A 23,498-nucleotide genomic window follows, 5' to 3' on the forward strand; every position below is an offset into this window, starting at 1 on the left:
AGGCAAGTTAAATCGAAATCAAGTTAAGTTGGACACTAAACTCCACTGCCTGTCGAGGCAAGTGAAATCGAAATCGAGTTAAATTAAAATTGGACACTAAACCCCACTTGCGAAGACCTGTTGAGGCAAGTGTAATAGAAATAGATTGTTGCTGTGCCCCTGAACTGGCTATTGTGCGGGGCCGTCGTAGGATTTTCAAGCGAGATCGTTGCCAGTGCTCCTGGACTGGCCCACGTGCGGGCAACACATGAAATCTTTCGAGTGGGATCGTTGCCAGTGTCCCTGGACTGGCTCATGTGCGGTCGACACATGAAATCTTTCGAGCGGGATCGTGGCCAGTGCCCCTGGACTGGCTCATGTGCGGGCAACACATGAAATCTTTCGAGCGAGATCGTTGCCGGTGACCCTGGGCTGGCTCTTGTGTGGGTGACACATGAGGTTTTTCGAGCGAGATCGTTGCCAGTGCCCCTGGACTGGCTCATGTGCGGGTGACACATGAAATCTTTCGAGTGGGATCGTTGCCAGTGCCCCTGGACTGGCTCATGTGCGGGCGACACATGATATCTTTTGAGCGAGATCGTTGCCAGTGCCCCTGGACTGGCTCATGTGTGGGTGACACATGAGGTTTCTCGAGCGAGATGAGCGTGGCCGTTGCCAGTATCGCCTGACTGGCCTTCGTGCGGGTGACACGTAAAAGCACCCACTACACTCTCTGAGTGGTTGGCGTTAGGAAGGGCATCCAGCTGTAGAAACTCTGCCAAATCAGATTGGAGCCTGGTGTAGCCATCTGGTTTCACCAGTCCTCAGTCAAATCGTCCAACCCATGCTAGCATGGAAAGCGGACGTTAAACGACGACGACGTACATTTATACATATATGTATAATATCATATACTTTTATATTTCGCAGTGCAAAGACAAGAGAAAAAGTACAGATCTCCTGCCATGTTATCATAGCTAACGAGACGATATTTTTGTTTGAGAGAAGTAATCCTGTCACTGTTGTTGGATTTGTGTTGTTTGATTAACTTGGGTTATAGAAGTGGTTCTCAACTGGACAGTAGCGCCTCCTTGGGGGCATCGTGAACTCAAAAGTGTTGACAAATGCCAAGGGGTTTCTAAGGGAACACTGGGTATTTAAAGAGAGTGTTTGTTGTTGTAGAAATCAAATATTGACACTAGAAACATTACTTATACTTTAAATACATTTTCAAAAAAAAAAAAAGACATTAGAATATGACGAGGAGATTGTGTTGTTATCAATAAGCAGAAAGATGGCAGACGTGATGGAGCAAGGTCCAATATAATGAAATTATATGTCATCACCCTCCTTAGTAATTTCTAGAAAAATTAAATGGAGGGGTCGCTCATACTGGATGAGATGGGACATGAAAACATGACTAATATACTATTAGTATGAAAATATGGTTCATAAAGCAATTAGTACAAAATTAGTATCTGTTTGATTAAAATCTGTTTGGGGTTTTTCTTTCTTTCTTTCTTTTTGTTTGTTTTTGAGGTGGGAGATATGGAAAAGGAGTTGTTTGTAAAACTGCATTTGGTGAAATAGGCAATGAGTAACAAGTTAAGAATCCCTAGTTTAGAGCTTAGAAAATCCATTTATTCTTGTAAAGTCATGAAAATGCAACAGCTTGTGGTAGAAAGGCCCACATTATTGCCTAAACTAAATTGACAACATTAATATATGAAAATAAAATCATTTAGTTTTACAGGATTAACCATTGTAAAGATTAATAGCCAGGTTAGAGAAGGTGTTCTAAACTTAGTAATTCTTTTAATTTGCATTGAGCAAACACTCAAGATACGGGTATAAACAGGGACAGAGAAACATTGAGTGAATACTGAGAAAGATGATCCAGCATGGCCATGGCTGAGTTAATCTTGATAAACTAAAACAACTGCAACACTAAAATATGATTACATACAACCGAAAAAGCAAGGGCTCAATAGGGTTTTCTAAATGAAGCTTAATTATGTAGAAGCAAACTGAAAAGGGAAATGATAGATATTCCCCAGATTGTCCAAAGCCCTTCTCAGTTTTATCTTTTAAAGTCGTCTTTAAAATAAAAAGCATATGCCATCTGGATGTTGGAATATTAGTTATGCTATAAAATAATAAACTCAAATGGCAATCTTTATATCTTACTAAAAATGCTGTAATACTGCAATCCTCTCGTGTAGATGTACAGTGCTAAGGGCACAGACAAATACCACAAGCAGATGAGAATTATCTGGCATGGTTGCCGGAATGCCAAACCACACGAATTCAGCATACACGAGCTTCTTCAGAGGCAAGAGCCCCTGAGAAAACTTTGAGGCTGTCATGGAGAGAGAGGGGGGAGGGAGAGGGGGAGAGAGAGAGAGAGAGGGGGGAGAGAGAGAGAGAGAGAGAGAGAGAGAGAGAGAGAGAGAGAGAGAGAGAGAGAGAATCTGGTCTTTGTTGTTTAATCCTTTTGTTACCATATTTCATTCTTCTGCTGAAATTCACTGCCCTTGTTTCAATTAATTTTTTCTAATGAAGAATTAAGATGACAGTGATTATTAATTTGGTGTTTGGAGCATAAATTAACCTGGAATTTTGATGCTAAGTTTTAATTTGGGTCACTTTGAAATTGGGTGTTTGTATTATACGACCAAGGGTGGTGTCAGACAAATTGCTATGAAAAGGGTTAGAAGTTGTAAATTGATTCCCATTGCAGCAGGAAATGTGTTATTCTTTTCTCTCTGACACATTCTAGTACATCTACAGTGTATGTACATGAGAGAGAGAGAGAGAGAGAGAGAGAGAGTGCGTGTGTGAGTATATAGAAATGTGAAATAGTTTTTTAAAGATATAATGCTTAATGGTGTTTATATGAAAAAAAATTTTGTCTGTGAATTTATAATCTATTTATATGATTGGGAAGCATTTGTTAAGAGGAAATGGATGAACCAAGAAGGAATATCATGCTAATATTAAAGAACAATAAAAGAGGCTTAACTCTAAATAATATCAAATGGCTGACAAATACATGAAGAAGAATAAGATAGAGAAAGACACTTGAGAAAGAATCCTTATTTTACATTATTGTTTCCCTTCTGGTATGGTTGGATGGTCTCATGGTTTCTGAACACAGTCTTTCATCAACAGAAAAATTAGCAATCTATTCTACAAACCATGTTTTTAAGTAGTTTTTTATAGCTGGATACCCTTCCTGTCACTAACTACAATACAGGGTGTATTTATTGTAGCCTGACATCTAGAACGCAAAAAGTCTTCTCTACCCTGTGTCAGTAGCTTTTTTCAGAGTTGCTGAGGCTGTAGAGTTCATCTTCCTCACTTCTTTAAGAACACAAATTTGTTGTTATTGTTATCGGGAAAATGGTGTCTCAGAAAGGAATACATAAGGTTGCAGCTGTGCTGGGGAATATGGCCTTTCTCAGTCTCTGAACTGGTTTTCATATAGTTTCATCATCATCATCATCGTTTAACGTCTGCTTTCCATGCTGGCATGGGTTCGACGGTTTGAATGAGGACTGGCGAACCAGATGGCTGCACCAGGCTCCAATCTAATCTGGCAGACTTTCTACAGCTGGATGCCCTTCTTAACATCAACCACTCCAAGAGTGTAGTGGGTGCTTTTTACATGCCACTGGCACGGGAGCCAGTCGGGGGTGGGGTGGCAACGACCACGTTCTGATGGTGGTTTTTATGCCACTGGCACAGGAGCCAGTCAGGCAGATCTATCGAAAATAACCTTAGCTAGCCGTATATGTGTGTGTGCGTATGCATTTATCTATGTATGCGTATGTACATGCAAGCATCTATGCATGTGTTGATATTCACATCTATGTGTGCATAAATGTGTGTGTGTGTGTGTGCATGTGTGTTAGTGTGTGTGCATGTGCGTGTACATGTACACATGATGTACTTGTGTGTATTTCAAAATAATCACTGACATTAAAGGAGAGACTAAACTACACTTACACTCCACTCTGCTGTACAGTACACACCCACACACCACACACCACCACCACCGCCGCACCTTACTGCTCTTGTTCTGTTTCTTAGAGAGAAAGAAAGAGTAAGAGTACAAGGAAGAGTACATTATTTATATATATAGTAAAGCTTTCCTCTCCTCAGGTGACATTGTTGTCCCAAGCAATGGTTTCTCCCTTCTCTTCCCACATAGTTTTACCTGAGGAAGGGGGAGGGGGCAGAATAGTAAGTTATTTGTAGCTAACCTGATAACAGCTTTGTGTGTGTGTGCGTGTGTGTGTGTGTGTGTGTGTGTGTGTGTGTGTGTGTGTGTGTGTGTGTGTGTGTGTGTGTGTGTGATATAATATTTCTCAGCTTTCAATAACAAATAATGTTTGTGCGCCTGTTCTTGTGTGTGCTTGTGTATGTGAGCGCTTGCATAAGCCCAAGAATGTGTTAATGCGTACTTGCACATATTCCAACATGTATGTGTACATGCATGTGTGTGTGATGTGTGTATGTGTGTGTGTGTGTGTGTGTGTGCATGTGTGTGTGTGTTAGAAATCTAGTTATAAATAAATACATCAGAGTTTTAAGAATTGCTTTTCTAAGTTGTGTATTTTGTAGTTTACTAAATCGTGGTAGGTAAATAACCTTTGAAGTTAGACTATTATTTCTAGCATTCGGGCTGTTTTCTTTTTCTGCCCTCATTACATATGAATTATGTTTTAGTTGTCTTCTAATTTTAGAAACTGAAAAGATGTCTCTTAACGAGGTGACAGGGTTGTTCTGATCACCAATGTTACCTCAAATCATAAAGATTGGTTTTTGCCTAATTAAAAAAAAAAACTCTTGTTGCTGCAATTGAGTTCATAGCTTGGCTCTTCACAATCAGTTTTCGTTGTCTGAATGAAGACAGCTTCTTTTTATTTTCTGGCAATTTGTATTGGATAGTAATGCAGAGAATTTTGTTTATTATCATCTCAGATTTTAGTCATATCCCCACTGCATAAGTCCATTTTACGATGCCTTTAGGCAAAGTATAAACACAGAAGATAATCTAACAGAGTAGCTAGCAACTTCCTTACATGGCTCTTCCAGTTGACAATTTTATAGACATGCAAATACAAAATTAAATTCTGAAATACAGTAAATACTTGTATCAGAACACAAAAAAAAGGGTAGCAGAAGCAAATATAAGTTATTTCCACAATTCAATGCTAAATGTGTCCACTTGTCTTACTCCCTGTGTGAATTCTTTAAGCATAAAAAAAAAAAATTCCTAGTTCTTTCTTTATAAATAATTGTGTGTTAGAAGAAAGAAGAAACAGTGCAAACCATGGAAATGAGGAGAATGGTCCTTATTAAAAGGGTTGCAGGAATTTCATAGGGAAGAAAAAAAGAAAAAATAGAAAATAAAAAGCAAACTATTATGGTGTTAAGTATTGGCAATGAACAAATGGTTCATGGGTTCAATTTCTGTTTCAATATTTATAGAATTTTGTCTTTGATTCCATTGATTAAAACTGTTTTTTTTTCCCTTTTAGCAACATGATGGATTAGATGGAGGTTAGAAATAATATTAAAAATGGTTTGAAAGAGGTCATGACATTAAAAAGAAAATGCAAAGTTGTTAATATAATAACTTTAATAAAAATGTAAAAGATGGGAGCTAATTTATAAGAAACTTCTGGAAAGACTAATGTATGTGTGTGTGTGTGTGTGTGTGTGCGTCTTCTCACTTCACTCATTTCTACAACTTTTATTTCCACAAACCTTCTTTCTCATACATTTCCATTCCATCAGACATTATCTCTTCCTCTTAAGTGCAAGATGTCTTGTTTATTGCCCAAGTATTCACATACACACACACACACAGAGTCAGGGCTGGATTAAGGCCAACTGATGCCCCCTAAGTCCCCAAGTATAGTGCCTCCCTTTACCCTTCCTTTGTATTTTTCAAACTTTTTAAAAATTTTGCCCCCTTTCTTTTACACCCATTTGCCCACAATTTAGTAATATTTATTTTACACACTAGTCAGGGCATCACCTAACATTACAGGTGCAGTGACTGGCTTTATTGCATGTATGGAAATACCGACAATTTTTGACTGTCTCTTGAACTTTTGGTCATTGTTTATAATTTACAAGCATGTATGGTATATATCTCAATGTTTAATATTTTATTCTTTTATTTGTTTCAGTCATTTGACTGAGGCCATGCTGGAGCACTGCCTTTAGTTGAACAAATCAACCCCAGGACTTATTCTTTGTAAGCTTAGTACTTATTTTATCAGTCTCTTTTGCCAAACTGCTAAGTTATGGGGATGTAAACACACCAGCATCAATTGTCATGCGATGTTGGAGAAGACAAACACAGACATACACACACACACACACATATATATATACAATGGGCTTCTTTCAGTTTCCATCTGCCAAATCCACTCACAAGGCTTTGGTCAGACCAAGGCTATAAGTAGAAGACACTTGGCCAAAGTGCCATGCAGTGGGACTGAACCCAGAACCGTGTGGTTGGCAAGTAAGTTACTTACCACACAGCCACTCCTGCACCTATTATTATTATTATTGAGAGTAGAGAGGGAAGTGCTGTCTCATAGCAAATTCGTTGAAAGATGGGTGACTGTTGGAAAAATGGCCAGTATAAACGGACCAATTCTGAGAATACACCTGTAGAAAAAAAAGGTAATGTAAAAGGAGAAAGGGCTCTATACCCCTTTCTTATTTTTTTCTGACCAGGCTCTCGTGGTTTTATGGGTTTTTCCACGTGTAACCTTTCCTTTTTCGAAGCGCCTCCCCCTTCGGGGGTTTCTACTTATTTATTTATTTATCTATCTATTTGTTATATCTTTCTCCGTTTTCTTCTTCTGCTTAGACGAACTTTCCTACCTTTTCGGACAAAACCTTTTGTAACCTTCGTCCTGTCTTTGTCCTTATATGTTTTTAATTGATATTAGCCCTGGTGGCCAATAAAACGAATTAATTATTATTATTATTATTATTATTATTATTGCTATGATTGTGGCTACCAAACAGTTTCACAATTATTTTAAAGCTAATATTTAAATCAGATACAAAGACTAAAAAAACTGTACAGATGCATCAACTGTCCCTACCTGTACAACCTCACCCAGAGGACAGTGTCCCATCTACTTTCAGAAGCACTGGTCTGACTGATGAGACCACGTTAAAACACAAGTGCAGAATGTGAAATAATTGATAAAACCAGTTTTCTTTTGCCAGATTATCCATCTGGTCAGACCCCACAGCTATATTAAATATAGCCTGGTTTTACATTTTAGCTAACACTAATCAGCAAAAGAAATACAAATTATCTACTTATAATCAAAGCAACAGAATGAAAATGCAAATTTTCAACATCTTTTCATTAATATTTTAGAAAACTTTTATAATTTGCACAATGCCTTACAAGAAATTTTAGCAATGGAAAAAATACTGTATTAGTGCATTATTTATTGGTTAATCCAGCCATGTACACAGTGGATTCCTCTACCCACTCAACGACAATAATTTAGATAAACAGACAAAACTATGTTTTATATTAAACATGCAATTAGGAACATAACAAGTATCTTAATATCTTGTGTATTTAAATAGTTTGAATAATTTCACATACAAATATTAAGAATGTATAATTGAAAAGCAGAGTTATATATATAAACTCACATTTTCATAAATGAAACATGTTGAAATATATGTAATCTCATTTGTGTGTGTGTGTGTGTGTGAGTCAAATATATGCCAGGTCAGAAGTGGCGCCACTTAGTAAATACAGTCAGCTTTGTACAAGCTTCAAGTTCAGGAAGCCATTCACAAAATGTCAAAGCACTTGCTGTTTGCTGGGCTCACTCGTTCATCTATCTACTCAGAAAATCAGTTTAACCCTTTTCACACCAAACAGCCAGAGACCACTTCTGGTTTTATAAAACCTCTCATTTTAAAATGCTCACATTTAGACTGAAAATCTGCCATCGTAATTTCATATAACAACTTTTTGTTATTATATTCCAAACACTAGTTGAATAATAACAAAGCTATTTTCTTAAACCGTTTCACATTTTTGATTACTTTCAAAATTAATTTCATTAGATATATGGTCACTAACAAGTTAATTAATAATGTTTCATTGATCAGTGAACTAACCTAACCCTCTCTCTCTCTCTTTCTCTCTCATCTTCCTCTTTCCCCCCTCTCCTTCTATCTGTCTGTCTGTCTCTTTTTTCCTAATGGTGTAGTGAAGTAAACAATAACAGTGTGGATAGATAAACAGTTTCTTTTTTGTTTTTATTGCAGTAAAAACCCTCATCACAAACTACAAAAAATACAAGGACACACACGCACACACACACACACACACACACACACACACACACACACACTCACTCTCTCTCTCTCTTTCTCTCACTCTTAAAATAGATTAATTATGATCTGGTAATTTTAGCCTCAGTTGATTGAGAGGGACAAAGAGGGTGGATGTGTGTATTTAACTTTGATTTGCAAGTGACAAGATTTGTACTCAAATGAAACAACATCATTAAACACAAACATTGATTGATCGGTTGATTGAGTGAGTGAGTGAATGATTGAGTAAGAGTGTAAGTAGGGTGGGGACCATGTTATCTACTTTCTAATCAACAAATATTGAAATACTAGCAGAACCCATGAATATTTCAAAGAATTAATGGTAAACTTATTGCTATTATTTCTGACAACTTTATCGAAAAAGCCTGTGTTGTGTCTGTATCAAAAGAGAGTCATTCATTTGCTAATTATTGACAAGGGAAGGAAACTGGAATACAATAAGCACTTTATATACTTAATACACAGCACTCTCCCTCTTTCTCTCTCCCTCTTCATCTTACCCTCTTTTTCTCTCCTTTTTCATTCATTCTTTGCCTTTCCCTTTCAACTGATCATGTGAAAGCGTTACAGATGGGCTAAGTAATGAAATGACAAGCAGAATTATTATAAGATAGGGGAACAAAAAAATACATCCAAAAGATACTTCTTTCCTGACACACCTCATGCAGAAATCAAACACTGCACACACACACACACACACACATTTAAAATCCTAAAAGATGATATGACAGAGAATGGATCCCTTCATTACTTGGCTCAAAGTCTATTTCAAAGATAGTGGGGGGGGGGGCAGAGAAAAAGGTCATATTTATAGGAATTAATAGTCAACAAGTGGACACAATTGTTGTAATTGTGATTTAAGATGTGAAAAAGTGATTTAAGATGTTCCTCTTTATAAATAACTGATTCAGTAAAATCTTTGATTAAATGTATTCGGCCCGTAAAGATCCAATATTATGGGATTGATAAGGATTAACAGAAAACGAGGGAAAATAGAGGAAGAAAAAGGGAAAGATGTATGAATGAGTATGAGAGAAATGACAAAAAGCAACGAGAGAAAGAGAGAGAGAGAGAGAGAGAGAGAGAAAGAGAGAGAGAGAGAGAGAGAGATAGAGAGAGAGAGAGAGAGAGAGAGAGTGACAGACATAAAATATATAAAGAAGGGACGACAAAGATGAAAAATATCAAATTCAGTCAATTGAAATGTAATACAATAGAGAGATAAGCTGTGTGTATATCTGTATGTAGACATATTTATATCTATCTATCTCTTTGTCTGTCTCCCTGTTTGTCTATCTCGAGATCTATCTGGAAGAAAGAAAAGAAGAGAATGTGGTTATGAATAAATGAATGAGTGACCTCCATTTAGACACTATTACACAAGTTTGAAAGAAGCACCCCCCTAGCCACCCCCTACACCATCAAACATTCTATAGAAATCCCAACATAATTATGCCAGTATCCAACCGATTGTATGCAAACTCAGTATAAAAGCAGTTTCTATATTTAATTTTTATCAGACAATGGATGTGGCTAAATGGACTTACATGCTTTATGTTTTTTAATTTTCTGATTTAATTTCAATCGACAAGCAAAAGAAAACCATCAAAATAAAACAAACACAAGTCATTTAATAAGATTACATCATCAATTCCTATTTATTTATGATCCACAGCATTGAAAGTTCAAATCCAACCACTGTCAACATTGTCTTTCATCCCTCTATGGTTGATATTCAGCAAGCCTATACAGCAATTGATTTCATCCCTAAATTTATGTGCATTAGCCTCATTATCAACTTGGTATAGCAAAGATCTGGTGAATATCGTTATACACAGGATATAAAAAAGGATTTAATTTGGTTCCTTTAATGTAGTTTATTCAAACTAACTTCTTCATTTTCCCCAACGTAAATAAATACCAGTTATATACTGTTCCAATCACCAAATTCAACATTCAAATAAATGGGCTTTGCTTATTAAACCATAAACCAAAGCCACCCACCAATGCTTATTCTTAAACTGGTTGTGAGGTGAACATCCTGATATATGTCAGTTGTTGATTTGTAATTTAGTTGTGTTCTTTGATAGCCTTTCATTGATAGTTGAAGAAGCTAAGGAACCAAGCTGGCAGAACCATTAGCCACGCCAGGCAAATAGCGTTTTGGCTGTTTTTATGCTTTAAGTTCAAATGCCACCACGGTCAACTTTGCTTTACATCCTTTTGGGGTAGATGAAATAAGTATGAGTTGAGCACAAGGGTTGATCTAATCAACATAATCAACTACCTCCCTTCCCAGAAATTGCTGGCCTTGTGCGAAAATTTGAAACTAGCATTTACAGGAGCTCCATTTAATTGTTGAGGCCCTCAAGAAAATAAACACTATACAGCCCCATTTCACATGCTCTGTGAATAAATTTAAGTTTCAATGCCTACATAAGAAATAATTGATAAGTAGAAGGTTTGTTGGAGCAAACAATAATGAATTTTGTGAAGGGCCTTGAAGATGCTTTAGACATTGGCAAACAGCCATGATACAGGCTTCAAATAAGATGGGGCTTCAGACACCTTTCGAAAATCCTCAATCTAGAAATGCTACCCAGTGGAAGAAGAAAGGGTAAGAGCTTGGAGCATATTCTAGAAGCAAGGAACTATTGATAATCAGGCATATCTAAGGTACAAAGAGACTGATAGAATTATTCTTCAGATACTCGATCTTATCGGATTAAACAGTTACAGAACCAATTTGGCTGCCAAACAAGTTCTTCATCAATATCACTGTGTTGTTTTATTTTGGAAATAATAAAGTTTTTGTTTGTTTGGTAATTCTGGCAAACGATAAAGAATAAAAGAATCAGGAACAGTTCTTTTAATCTCTCCGATAAAACTCTTTGATAATTGCTTTCAATTTCTATAAAAACAAGATGCATTATCTCTATTTACCACCCTACCATCCTATCTATTTATCTTCTCCATCATTTACATCTACTTTCCAAATTGGTATGGGTTAGATGGATCCTCATGCCTCCCAGCTGGGTTCAGTGACCACCATTTCACTTGAACCTTATTAAGTTTGGCATGATTTCTACAACTGGATGCTCTTCTTATCCCCAGACACTCGGGGGCTGGTGTCTTTTATCACGACACAAGCCCTAGAGAAGTTGTCATGTTCTCACCAAGACCAAGAATCCAAGTCAAGGGCGCACTGAGGGGCACGTGCCTCCCTCAAGAAAAGAAGTGCACCCTTCCAAATAATGTTATTATGTCCTTTTCTCCTGCAATTGTATTCCCTTCTGGCCTTCTGACTCCTCCCTTTGAAAAATTCCTGGGACCATGCCTGCAAGTCCTCCTCACCTTACATTGTCTCCCCTTGTTTGCCATTGTATTGGATGTGTTTCATTGTGACCCTAATGAGTGTCATTGCCTTGATCCCAACAGGACAAAAGGGGTCCTCACTATTACACTGTCTCTGTTCATAGAGGGCAATTTGACTAATAGAGTGGATAAGAGAGGGGAGAAATATAGAAAAGCGAAGATGTAAAGGAGAAAGGAGCAGGTCTATGAAGAGTGACTGGGGTGATAGTTGGAGAAGAAGGGAAGAGAGAAAGAAGGAGTGATGCAAAAAGACAGTAGGAGGTGAAGAATAATGGTAGGAGCAATGGGTGAGAGTGGGTCAGTGATATTTGCTTGTTCGTTTTTATGTCTGTTTTTTCTTGCTAGCATGGGTTAGACCAGTGGTTTTCAAACTTTTTGACTTGCGGACCCCTTTATATTTCAGGCTTTACCTTAGGGACCCCCTTATAAACGCTTATGAAATTTATACATAAATATTTGCTTAAAATAACATATATTTTTACATTTATTTATTTAACAGTATTTAACAAATAGGTTTATTGTCAATTAAAAGATTTCAATTAAAAAACATATATAAAAATCAAATTGCCCATAAAAAGTATTTGCTATCCACGGACCCCCTGTCTTGTCCTTGCGGACCACAGTTTGAAAACCCCTGGGTTAGACAACTATATCATTGAGGAGCACAATTGGAGCCTGGTGTAGCCATCCGGTTGCACCAGTCCTCAGTCAAATCGTCCAACCCATGCTAGCATGGAAAGCGGACGTTAAACGATGATGATGATGATGATGATAGTAATACAACATAAACACACATACACATGATGGACTGGTTTCAAAACTGCTATACAAAAATAGGACTGAACCTGAAACCATGAAGCAAACTTCTTAACCACTCAGCCATGACTGCACCAAAACTGACACAAAAGAGCAAAAGTGACTCTTTTGTTGCCACACAGTGCTAACGACATGATAGCATCTACCCAGTCCTTACTGTAAAGTGGTTGATGGTAGCAAAGGACTTTGTAAGCTGTGAAAAGGGTTAGACGCTAAGAGAACTGAGTCTTTAAATGAAAACTAATTTTAGAATCGAAGGAACACTTTAGTTTTGTTTCATACAACCTTTCTTGGATTTTGCTGATGGTTAAATGAAAAATGGTCCAACGTATGTTGGGATGTGCCTATAAAACAAGGGCTGGAAAAACTGACATGACGAACACAATGATGAAGAATCATAACAAGTAAAAGGATGATCTCTGCAACAGATGCCAGCGGAGAAAAACACAGATAAAGATTATTCAGAATGGATTTTTGGTGTCATTCCGTTTCATATATCTATAATATACACATATATGGTCATGTTTTGTCTCATTATGTTAGAGTTTATCTTGGTTCCTGTGGAGTCTAAGCAACTGAAAGGAGAAAACTCCTCATTGATTACCAGTTTGTTGCCAGGTTCAAAGTCAGCTACCATCATTACAACTGCTGAATGGTCTGGAACCTCATGAAATGAAGGGACTTGCGTTTGGACAAGGCAAGATCTGGTTTAAGAACTGAACCCACAGTCTTGATGTTGCCAGCCCAACATCTTAAGCACTAGGCCATGTGCCTATATATATATATATATATATATATATATATATATATATATATATATACCAAAATCAAAATCGCTGACATGGCCGATGACAGTACTGCCTGACTGGCACCCATGCTGGTGGCACGTTAGTCCCACCGGACTGGCATCCATGCTGGAGACACGTAAAAAGCACCATTCAAGTGTGGTCATTGTCAATGCCGCCTGACTGGCTCTCATGCCGGTGGCACATAAAAAGCACCATTAGAGTGTGGTCAATGCCAGTACCGCCTGACTGGCCCCTGTGCTGGTGACATGTAAAAAGCACCCACTACACTCTTGGAACGGTTAGTGTTAGGAAGGGCATCTAGCTTTAGAAACACTGCCAGATCAGATTGGAGCCTGGTGCGGCTTCCTGGCTTGCCAGTCCCCAGTCCAACCCATGTCAGCATGGAAAGCAGATGTTAAATGATGATGATGATGATGATGATGATATATATATGTGCCTATATATATATGTGTGTGTGTGTGTGTGTTTGACTATACATATAAATATATATATATAAGCCTATACACACATATATATATATGGCATGCACACATGTTTCTATGTATTCACACACATGCACATATACAGAGGTATATATATATATGTATATACATGGTCACTTATTTTGCTAATGGATAACTTGTGAAAGGTGTTGACAGCATCAATCCGAGACATCCATCCTTCTCCATTTCTAGCACATTGATTCTCCTGGGAGTGAATGTGGCTGATGTGACCAATACGAGATAGGTAGATCCTGTGGCACCGAGGGCACTGAAAAGGGCTATATATATATATATATATATATATATATATATATATATATATATATATACAGCTGCAAGGGCTATATATATATATATAAACTTACTTGGAAATGGATGTGTGGCGTTCAATCAAATAATTACATTATATACATACATATATATCTATATAAATATATATATATATATATATATACATGCATATATGGCTACAGGATGTCACCAACAGTAAACAACATGAAATACGAAAACAAATGAGTTCAACATGCAAACAACGAGAGGAACAAAAGGAAAACAGGACAAGTAACATAAAGAACGACCCTTCATCAGTTGTCGGCAGTCCATCTACTCCTCATTTTGAGCATTGAATGACAATATGAGTCTTTGAAGACAGGTGCTCTCATAAGTACCAAAATAAAATTTGGGATTTATGAAGGGTCAAAGTTCCTGACTGTGACCCTCTATAAATCCCAAAATATGCATGTGTATATATTCACACTACACATATATATCTGGTTGAGTGCAAGTTTGCCGTGTCAGTTTGCAATGTCTGCCTTTCTGGTCTCTGTTGCTGCAGGTGAGATAACCACCCTGAAATGCATGCATCTAAGAGTCTGGCTGAATGGCGCGGGGTGACTCAGTCTAGTTACACCTCTCTGTCTACCGTGAGAAATTTTCTCCATGACAAAACACAGTGAATGGCTTTTTTACTGGTAACAAGCTTGTATCATCATCATGCACACATAAACACACTCATGTGTACTCTCCAAAATATGATTCTTATTGTTTCCCAATGTAAAATAGTCAAATGATTCTCTCTACTTTAGGCAGAAGGCCTGAAATGCTTGGGAGGGCAAAATCAAAATCTGAATGGCATTTGAACTCAGAACAAAAAGAACCAGATGCCACTAAGCACTTTGTTTTGCCCATTAAAACGATCCTGTCAGGTCACCACCTTCAGATCGAAGAAAAATATTATGAACATCATCATCATGCAGGGGACAAGGGCTTTATATTTGAATTCAATTTAAATTAAATGTAATGGAACATTTATTATTATTGTTGTTGTTGTTGTTGAGTGAGAAAGCAGCACATGTCATCAAAGTGAGGCTGGGGTACAAATTTACAAAGCCCTATATAACCCATCATGATTACTCTCTGATAAGGGTACACAGGGTACATGCATTACAGCCATATGTGCACAATATGGAAACCTCATATCAAGATAGACAGCACAAGGTCCAGTAGTCCATTCCACTCAAAAGCTCACCGAATAAAGGTTGTTTAAGGATGATGAACGAAACACCAGGTTTGGGTTAGGATGAATTACTCAAACTCCAAAAACTTCCTCTTATTGTTATTATTATTATTATCTTTCCTATGGCACAAATAAAATACAATACCAGTCACATGCAAAGGCTAAGTTTATGCATTCAGTGCAAAAATTAGCTCAGGAATCTACAAAAGGAGCAGAATTTATAAGCCCTGTGAAGGACTAACCAGTGATATATTTGGGTCCATTTCAACTGACTGCTATTCTCTTCTTGACCCATTTAAAAGGAACCCCTATTAAAAGATATTCATCATTACAGGTCAAGTTTGCCATTTGGGGATCAATAAAATAAAGTACCAATCAGGTATTGGAGTCAATGCAGTCGACATAACTCTTCCCATCAAAACTGGAGTCAACTGAGCCTCTCCCGTGAAATTGCTAGCCTCGTTCCAAAGTTTGAAACCATTATTATTATTATTATTATTAAGGTGGTGAGCTGGCAGAAACGTTAGCATGCCAGGCGAAATGCTTAGCGGTATTTCATTTGCAGCTACGTTCCAAGTTCAAATTCTGCCGAGGTTGACTTTGCTTATCATCCTTTCAAAGTCGCTTAAATAAGTACCAGTCATGCACTGGAGTCAATGTAATCGACTTACTCCCTCCCCGAAAAGTTCAGGCATTGTGCCTATAATAGAAAGGAGGATTATTATTATTATTATGATGATGATTATGAAGGTGGCGAGCTGGCAGAATTGTTAGTGCGCTGGACGAAATGCTTAGTGGTATTTTGCCTGTCGCTAGGTTCTGAGTTCAAATTCCACCAAGGTCAACTTTGCCTTTCAACCATTCAGGGTTGAAATAAGTACCAGTTACACACTGAGGTCGATGTAATCAACTAGTCCCCTCACCCCAAATTTCAAGCCTTGTGCCTAGAGTCGAAAGAATTACTATAATTATTAAGGTGGCGAGTTGGCAGAATTACCATTTTACTTCTTGAAACCTTCAGTTAACAGCGATAGTTTAATTCTTGTTCAACATCTTAACCAAAATAAATAGACGACTCATCCACGTACTTTGATCTTAACATGGGCCCCTCAACCGTAGAGGCCCCCTGCGACCGCACGGGTTGCAAGAGATTAGTGCCCCCCCCCCCAAAAAAAAAAAATACATATTGCCTACAGTAATAGCCTACAACAGGATGAAAAGTGCCGCCCGGAGTGGACCACCCCCGCTACGCTAGTGTTATCCCCAAGAACAGAGATTGAGGTGAGAGGCTGGCAGAGTTAGCAATGCTTTTTATTTGGCACCTTATATTTCTGAGTTCAAATCTTACAAATACTGACAATAAAAGACAGAAAACGGACTTGTAAAGGCGCGCGCGAGAGTCATAAAAGAGGGACGGGAAAGGGCACACTGCCTCACCTTTTACACACCCACATACATATATGTAGTGTGAGTAGAGAGTAATAATAGAGTATTGTGAGAGAGAGAGAGAGGAAGCGAGAGGGAGAGATGCCCTCGTCACTCCTGAACATATTCCCCCTCCTCCAACATATCATGGAGGCGGCAGTGAATTAAGAACAGTCAGGGAGAGAGAAGGGACAGAGAAAGAAGCGATGAGGAATGTGGTGGAGGTAATTACTGCAAACATCCACCGCCGCAGCAACAGGTTGTGTTTGTGGACTGATGAGGGAATCGGGTATGCAAATAGGAAAGTGCGAATAAATCAAAGTTGACACACACACACACACACACACTCTACATACGTACGTGTGTAGAGTGTGTGCGTGCGTGTATATATCATAGATACGTGGACCAAAACTTGCATACATATCTTCCCATTCAGGCGCGTATTTGAACAAAAACTTTCACACACACACACATGTAAAGAAACGGCTATAAAATATAAATTTAATCAATTATGCACTTTAATTATTCTATATGTAAATGTTGTTATAGCCTACATTTTTTAAGAAAGCAACTTTAAATCGCAACGAAGTTACATATATATATATATATATATAATTATATATATAATTTAAAGTTAGATGTATATATGATTGTTTAAATTAAAACAAGCTTATGTACGTATGTGTGTGCGTGTGTCGATGTTTACACTTTCTCCTTGAATGATCCACACAGCAACAGGTGCTCTCTCTCTTCGCACATCTCTTTCTATGGTTCCCTCCAATTAATGCAAATAACCAGGAGCAACGGTGTGTAAATTTTTGGCTATTTTTTTTCTTTTTTTACATTAAAACATTGCAAAGGGCACCTTGCTGCTTTTCTCACGGGGTCGATAGTATACAGGGTGTGTGTGGCTCGATAACAACAGTTTAGTGTATGTATATTATTCATTATTGTATGACTTCAGTTTCATATTGATATTATCAAAAGACAATACAGGAGTTTAAACGAAAATACTGTTTTCGTTATATACCCCGGTGAAAGAGTCCAGTTATATGAGAAACAATAGACACCGGAAACTCTAGACGTCCAAAATGTTGATGCTTAATGTTTCTTGAAAATCTGACAGACAAGACCCAAGGTAAATGTTAGAGAATATGAGAACAAAATTAAAAACAAGCATAGATTTGAAGGGAGTTCTCCCTATCAAATGTTTGGAAGAGGGTTTAAATTTGTTTTTACTTTGTCTAAATATTAACAAATAACAACAGCTACATCGACTGCAATAATAATAATAATAATAATAATAATAATAATAATTTTTTTTTTTTTAATAATAATAATAGTGTTGATGGTGATGATGATAAAGATAATGAAATATTGAAGGTAGGAAGTATTTCATGAAAGTAGCCTTGTCTTAGGGACAAGGCACCTCAAGTAACAAGATTCCGGGACATATTCAGATTATTTTGGTGAGTATTACTATTAAGAAATCAATATTATTGATATTATTAACACCATTATTACTATTATTATTATAGTTTCCTTTACACCGGGATCGATAAAATAAGTACAAGTCATATACTGGGTCAATTAAATCGATAACACTCCTTTATAAATCGGTGACCTTGTGCCCATCATCATCAACCATATCAGTCGTGGTGGTGGTGGGGAGAATCCCTGATCCCCAAGCAAAAGGAATGAACATCACAGATTCCCATAGTCCCGTTTTTTTTAATGTCTCTGCGTGATTAAGTAAACAGTAGCAGAGATTTATTGCCACTAATTACTATAAATTAACTAAATAGCATAGACAACAAATAATAGTAATAATAACAAGTCTTTATAATCCCTCACCTTGTGGAAGTAATGCGTGCAGATAAAGTTTCCACTTTCAACAGGGGGTTTCGGTTAAACACACACACATGATATAAAGATATGTGTATGTGTGTATATATATACACACACAAATAGAGACGAATGTAGCTGTTAATTAAGGCAGAGATTATAATAATAATAATAAAGCAGATTCACGCCAGCCCAGTCATAATTAACGATAACAAAAAAATTAGAGAGAAAACTTTTCAACAAGTTTTGTCAAGAGAAAAATCTGTGCAAACGACATTTGAAAAATGTTTCATACTTACCCTAATTTTTTTAATAAAGTATTAACAACCACCACAACTACCAGGGTGGGAACTAAATAATATCAGAGGCGAGCGACGACGACTCTCTCTCTCTTTCTTTCAGCTTTTCCCCTCTCTCTAACCCTCTTTCTTTATGCTCTCTTCCTCTCTCTCTCTCTCTCGTTCTCGTTTTCTTTTTTTATTATCTTCTATATATGTCTGCTTTCTGTCTACCCTTTTAGTGTGCGCATGTATATGTATGTATGTGTATAATCAATAGCAGCACTCACTCCACGCTGTGTATATAGGTTGTTTTCGTGTGTTTATAGCTTTTAAGGGTAAACTCGACATATTATGTGCGTGTGTGTATCTGGTCCTGATGGTGGTTGCGTCGTCGCTGCAGCTGTTGCAGTCGTAGTCGATGGTATTGTTGTTGTTGCTTAGGTTACTGTTGTTGTTGTTATTGCTGCACTTGTCGCAGTCCTCCACCCTCAGTGTCCCTCCACAGGTAGCTGGAGGTGGCCACAGGTAAGTCTGCCACCGAACGTTCCTTTCCCAGTTGCATCATTTAATTTGCCTACTAGCTTACTTTCGACTAGTTTGCTAGTAAGGTACCACCTAGCAAGGTAGAAGAAGTTGGTAAGCTGGCTGGCTGGCTCACCAGCCTATGCAACGAGGTGGGTTTCATTAGAAACACAAATGTCCGTCAAATGAATGAAGAGAGAGAGAGAGAGAGAGAGAGAAGAAAAGATAACCGGATTAAGAAAGAAAATATAGAAAACAAGCGAGCAGACAGAGAGAGAGAAGGAATAAAGATAAAGAGACATCGTAGAAATAAAATACTGGAGCGACAAAAAAGAAAACAGTTAGAGGGTGAAAGGGTGGGGGTCGAGAGAACAGGAATTGGAATGAAATGCTATGAATAAAGAGAGAAAGAATGAAAGAGAGTGTGAAGGAGTGTGTGCAAAGAAGAAAATAAGGAAGTATAATCTGAAAAAGAAAGAAGACAAGAAGAAAAGAGAGAAAAATCTGTTAAGGTAGCTTAAATTGTAATTGCATCCAATATTTCTACCTCCAAAAACATCACCAAATTATTATTATTATTATTATTATTATTAAGTACCTGTTGGATACTGGGGTCAATATAAATTGACTCATCCCATCCTCCAAAATTCCTTTGTGATAAAATTTCAAACTGGTGGCTGAATCATTAGCACGTTAGGCAAAATGCTTAGTGGCACTGCGTCTGTCCTTACATTCTGAGTTCAAATTCTACCGAGGTTAACTTTCATCCTTTTGGGGTCAGTAAATTATGTACCTGTGAAACACTGGGTCGATATAATCGACCAGTCCCCTCCCACCAAAATTAGTAGAAAGGATTATTATTATTATTATTAAGGTGGTCACCTGGCAGAATTGTTAGTATGTCAGACAAAGTGCTTGTCATCCTTCTTTATGTTCCAAGTTCAAATTCTGCCAAGGCCAGTTTTGCCTTTCATCCTTTCAGGGTCAATGAAATAAGTACCAGTTGTACAATGGGGTTGATGTAACCCATAAGCCCCCACCTACAAAGATTTCACATCTTGTGTGTCTATAGCAGGAAGTATTATTGTTATTATGTGATGAAAACTCCCAGCTTATTTTGCTGGGTTTGATGGAAAGGGAGTCAGTTGTCCACAGCCAGTAGACTAAGGTGGCACTTGTTTACTGGTCATGCTTCAAGAACCCTGAGAAGAATTCCTGAAGTTCCAAGCAATGCTGATTTTTCTAGGTGTTCTACCTTCACACTTGCACCAATCTTTTTCAGCCATGCTGGTAGTTGAGTGCTGATACTTCCAAGTGCACCAATTACTATTGGTATCACGTCTACTCTCTTCATTGACCACAACCTTCGTATTTCTCACTTTAAATTGTCAGAGTTGTTCAATTCTTTTTCTCTTTCTCTTTGATTCTGTTGTCACCAGGACATTCTATGCTGATTATCATGCATGTTCTTTCCCTTTTTTTTCACCACAACAATATCCTGTTTCCGATGTCTGATCAGGTGATTGCACTGGATCATTGTATCCCACAGGATTTTGCAATCTTCATTCTTAGTGACTCCTTCTGAAGTTTGTTCATACCACGTCTTTGCTCTTTGTAGGCCGTGATTTCCACAGAGCTCCCATTAGATCATTCCTGCCACATTGTCATGTCGTCTTTTGTAATTGCATTGTGCCTCTCTCAGGAATTCACTAACAATGTGCCATACCATTTCACCCCTCTCACCATACATTCTGCATCTGTCATTCTCAGTTGTCTCTTTGGCACTTCACATAGTTGGTCCTTAACACTTGTTCTTCTGCTGTGCATATGAGTGCTTCTGTCTTTATCTTCAGGTCACTCCTCCTCATCCATAGCCACTGGTCTTCTCCATCTGTCTTGTCATTCATATTGTTTGCAAACTGGCTGTACATTTTTTTCCTTCCTTCCTGTTTCTTTTTTTTTTGTGTTCTTTTCCTCCTTAAGTCTTTCTTTCTTAACACAATCATCAATTTTAATGATGCCAGCCTTCTTCACATGTTTCAACAATGGCTCCACAGTATCTTTTACATTCCACCCTAACCTGTTTTCCTCTGCTTCCATACAATCCTGACAACTGATCAAGCCTCTCTCACACCCTTTCTTCTGGACAAGTACAGCCTATCGGTGTCACTCTGAGGGTTGGATGCTCTGTGCACTGTCTGCATTTGTCTTGTCTTTGTATCCATGTTCGTCAGTTTTTTCTTTTGCCATTTTATGATTCCAGCTCCATATCAAAGTGATGTTATTGCCCCTGTATTAACTGCTTGAATTTTATTCCATCCAGTCAGTTTTGAGTGCAAAACCAATCTTAGTCTTTGGAAATATTCCATCCTCAGTTGCTCTTTCATTTCCTTCTCCGTTATCTCATTGAACTCTGGTATGCCAAGGTATTTGTTACCTTCCGTTTCAATTTGTTTAATCAGTTCTGTATTAGGTAATTCTGTCCCTGCTAGTGACTGTACCTTGCCTCTTTTCAGGTACATTAAACCACACTTCTTCAGTCTGAATTCCATTTTAATATCAGCATTCTGATGTCATCATCGTCGTCGCTGCCACTGCTGCTGCTGTTGTTGTTGTTATTACTTGCCTTTGTGGCAAATAAATGAAATCATCATCATCATCATCATCATCATCATCATTTTCTTTGTTTCAGTTATTGGACTACAGCCATGCTGGAGCACCTCTTCAATGGGTTTCAGCGATCATATCAACTCCAGTAGTTATTTTAGCACATATTGATACCTATTTGTTGAACAGCTATGTTTCAGGATATAAAAGGACTCAACAATACAGCCCCCCAAAAAACACCTGTTTTAGACCATTGTAAATGCATACATACATACAGTTACTCTATCCAGATTACAAGTTCAGGTTTATACCTGTAATTATTGGGCCCCTGGGATATGTAACACACTGTCTGAATACCAGTCTTGAAAAATCAGGCTTCTCAAAACTAGAAAGGAGAAAGCTAATTCGAAGACTACAGATCCAATCCATCACTGGAACTGTAAAAATTTCCAGAAGTTAATCATTTAAATATATACGAGCATGTCTAGATATGCAACTATATGCATGAGAATACATACATAAAACAAACCATGCCCCCTTGACTGGCTCCTGTGCTGGTGGCACATAGAAAAGCACCATCAAAATGTGGTCGATGCCAGTGCCACCTCACTGGCTCCTGTGCCGGTGGCATGTAAAAAGCACCCATTACACTCTCGGAGTGGTTGGCGTTAGGAAGGGCATCCAGCTGTAGAAACTCTGCCAGATCAGATTGGAACCCGGTGCAGCCTACTGACTTGCCAGTCCTCAGTCAAACCGTCTAACCAATGCGAACATGGAAAATGGACATTAAACGATGATGATGATGATGATGACATACATACACACATACGCACAAACACACATGCGCACACACACACATACATACATACATGTATATAAAAATATCCTGTTGTTGATGTTGAAGTTCCAATGAAGGAGCCTTGGATCTAGGTTAGAAACCGGTTCTTTCTCCATTGGCAAGAAATCTTGAAATAAAACTGAATAATGACATACACACATACACATATATTCATGCATATACATACACACATGTATAAAAAATATGCATACATACACACACATATATACATACATAGGGCGGGGAGCTGGCAGAATCGTTAACCCGCCGGGCGAAATGCTAAGCAGTATTTCGTCTGTCTTTACGTTCTGAGTTCAAATTCCACCGAGGTCAACTTTACCTTTCATCCTTTCGGGGTCGATTAAATAAGTACCAGTTACGCACTGGGGTCGATGTAATCGGCTTAATCCCTTTGTCTGTCTTTGTTTGTCCCCTCTATGTTTAGCCCCCTGTGGGCAATAAAGAAATATATATACATACATAAACATTAAAACTCACAAAATGTTGACCTCTGCAGAAACGCCCCTCCCCTCATTCCCAGAAACAGCAATAACGACAGATTCAGACTCTACTTTGAAAGAAAGGATGGTAGAAATGGTT

General features: G+C 37.9%; 1 protein-coding gene and 1 long non-coding RNA gene across 14 annotated transcripts in view; one reads left to right on the top strand and one right to left on the bottom strand.

The window, feature by feature from the left end:
• LOC106869538 (tyrosine-protein phosphatase non-receptor type 4) overlaps positions 1-19,639 on the bottom strand; it is a 379,747-nt gene extending 360,108 nt beyond the window's left edge. For 6 of the 10 annotated variants that reach the window (XR_016243461.1, XM_089358827.1, XM_089358824.1 and 3 more), the window contains exon 1: positions 18,950-19,639. The gene's annotated coding sequence lies outside the window, so the exon portion shown is untranslated. The remainder of the gene's footprint in view (positions 1-18,949) is intronic. The other 4 variants (XR_016243462.1, XM_089358828.1, XM_089358826.1 and 1 more) reach the window with 2 other exon arrangements.
• Positions 6,493-23,498, top strand: part of LOC128248922 (uncharacterized) — a 29,819-nt gene continuing 12,813 nt past the window's right edge. Inside the window, exons 1-2 of one of the 4 annotated variants that reach the window (XR_016243465.1) lie at positions 6,580-6,684; positions 18,149-18,274. This is a non-coding gene — a long non-coding RNA (uncharacterized LOC128248922). Of the gene's footprint in view, positions 6,685-17,499; positions 17,612-18,143; positions 18,278-23,498 lie in introns of those variants that run through there. The other 3 variants (XR_008265076.2, XR_016243463.1, XR_016243464.1) reach the window with 3 other exon arrangements.

The sequence above is a fragment of the Octopus bimaculoides genome, chromosome 10 (genome assembly GCF_046866305.1).
Source record: "Octopus bimaculoides isolate indiv1 chromosome 10, ASM4686630v1, whole genome shotgun sequence".
Classification (NCBI taxonomy): Eukaryota; Metazoa; Mollusca; class Cephalopoda; order Octopoda; family Octopodidae; genus Octopus; species Octopus bimaculoides.